This window comes from Lygodium microphyllum, chromosome 25, assembly GCF_053477565.2.
Source record: "Lygodium microphyllum isolate KBCC chromosome 25, Lygodium_microphyllum_v1.1.10, whole genome shotgun sequence".
Classification (NCBI taxonomy): Eukaryota; Viridiplantae; Streptophyta; class Polypodiopsida; order Schizaeales; family Lygodiaceae; genus Lygodium; species Lygodium microphyllum.
Genome location: NC_141159.1, coordinates 58,909,609 through 58,912,373, shown reverse-complemented (window position 1 = coordinate 58,912,373; position 2,765 = coordinate 58,909,609).

Here is a 2,765-nt window from a genome sequence, read left to right as displayed (position 1 = left end):
ACAAAAAATAAGTCATGTGTAAAATGGAATATCACATATCGGATATAGTGTTTCCAAACCACTAAATATAGTAAATATATAGTGCATTGGCCCATGTACAATTGATCATTAACGTAAGCGTGATTGCACATTGAATTTATCCTCAAGGAAACTACTTACAAAATTAGAAACTTGAAAATACGCTCAATGCAAATCGTGGTCAAAATAGAATATCGCATATCATATCTAGCATTAGGAAACCATGAAATACACGGTAGATAGTGCATCGCACCAAGTACAACTAGAGCTAGGAAAAATTTAGCTCCATTTTGCAGGCCACTGCTATCAAATACTTGAAGGTCTACTAGAAAGATAACCCAAAACTAAGCTCCTTACAATCTACAACCAAACCTGAGCTAAAAACATAGATCGAATTACAAGGTACCTTCTCAAAGCATATTGTTGACATTAAGATTAAATGCATCCTTGTTGCGGATCCTACGAATAAGAACCATATCTATAGGCTTAATAGTGATACATTGGGCATGAATGGCTAAAAGTTGACAATCACTCATTAGATCAATCAAGTAACTTTCAGCTGCTTCTTGTAGAGCAAGCAATGCTTGGCTTGACCATCGCCCCACATTCCTTGCTTGGTTCCTTGAAAAGAACTTGTGATGATGCCCTGATTGCAGATCTTGCAGTATTTCTCACACCAACCTAGAGAATGGTGCCTTAGGAATAATAAAGTTGGCACTCTTCTGGAATTTCCTTATCTCATGTAGCGCAGCTATGCCTGGTCTCCATCTTCTCTTCTTATGTATTGGAGGATGTGTATTACTAGCTGGAGCAGTAGTGGGAGGTGAAGCGTCTGAAGCATGTGGACCACCATTTCTGGACAATGGCGAACAATAATTATTGACCACACTAGGGCCATTATTATTGGCCATAGTAGCGCCACCATTATTAGCTATAGTAGGCCCACTGCTGTTGGCCACCATGGGACCTTTGTCACTCATAGTACACTCACTAGATTTGAAAGAGTGTTGAGCTCTTGCTCTTGCAGGCGCCTTCTTGATAGGAAGCTTGGAACATGCCATGGTTGTGATGATGAAGGATAGAAAGGTGGAGGGTAGAGTGAAGAGTAATGAGAAAAAATGAAAGGAGAGGTTTGACTTAAATACAAAACTTTTAAACTTACTGTGGTGTAAATGAACTTTAAATTTATAATTTCATTTCATTTCTCTAACCCATCCCTACCTCTCTCTGTCTCCTGCCATGCCCCTCATGCCCCTCTCTCTCTAGACTAGTGAATGTTCCAAGGTTTGAAATTTTCATATCTTTGACTTAGGATTTCGAAATCGACTTTTCATGATTAAAAAACATAGTTCGAAATCGACTTTGAAAAACATAGTGACAAACCTTCGAAAATTTAAACAAAATTTGTAAGACATCTCATGTTAAAGATAAGAGTATTGATGTGTCATATCCTTAGTATATGTGCTTTCTCGTGGACTCTAAATGCATAAAAAATATTATTTTATCTAGGTCTCCATTTCTTGCCATCTCTCTCTTGGGTTGCCAACCATTTTGCGTGGCGTCGTCTAGCTATGCTGTTTTCATATATTGCTTTTCTCACTTCATATATTGCCCTACTTATAAATTCTACTTTAGAGGTTTTGGACTTCTTTTCTTTTTCCTTGTATCATATCTCTAATCTCCTATACCACCATTGTAATAATTGCCTCATAGAATTGGAATCATTGATGCCACCTCCATGATTAGTTGCCTTTTGAAAAGCACAACGAGCTTGCGAGTGAGATCGTTCCATGCCTTGAGTTGACCATATTGCCAAACTTCCTTGATCTACAAAGTATGAACCATGTGCTTCAAGTATATGCTACACAAGAAGAGAGATTAGAAACATAAACTAATTCGAAATGATGATATTATTTTGTAGTGGTGACAATACATACCATGTAGTATGTTATGCTATTTGTAGTCCATGCTTGCACCATGAACTTATGAAATTTAACAACTGTCTCTTTAAATGTATTGGCATCACCATCCCTAAACCTCAACTTTTGTAAGAGAGCTGCTAATCTATCTAGGTGTATCCACACTTCTGCCATCGCAATCCTTGTTCATTCCCCATTGCTCCAACTCAAAACATCAAGGTGCAACTTTTTCCATGCTTCATACTTCTCTGTTTTTTTACAAGTATATTGCCTTCCTCATCTCGAGGTGGAGATATAAACTTCCTAGCCTTGGGTCCGCCAAAGCATGGTTTACAAGGGATATTTCTACTCTTGCCCGATTTTTTCTTGTCCTTTTTCACTTCTACTTGGCCCCCATGCAATCCAACTTCAGAGAGAACTTGTTCTACATTCTTGCATATAGCATCAACTTTTGACACGGGCTGCATATTGTATTCAAAGCATATATATTCATATACTAGATTCTCGATTATTCTAACCAAACAATGCAATGTGTAAAAGCGAACCCTTGTTAATGGTATTTCCAAATAGGGCATCAATTTGGATCCACTGGAGCTAGCATTCCATTTCTTATGACTTTTTGATCATGTGTTGGAGCACCTTGTTGTCCTCCCTTGGCAAGCCATTCTTTCTTTCCATCTTTCCCTTTCTTCCTAGTTTGCATGCGGTATATGTACGAAAATTTTGCATTCGCTACATTTGATAAACCAAACATATACTTCAATGTTTTTAAATCACCTGCAAGATGCCATTCAACTTGATAGTTCCCAAACCCCTCGATGTGCAAAA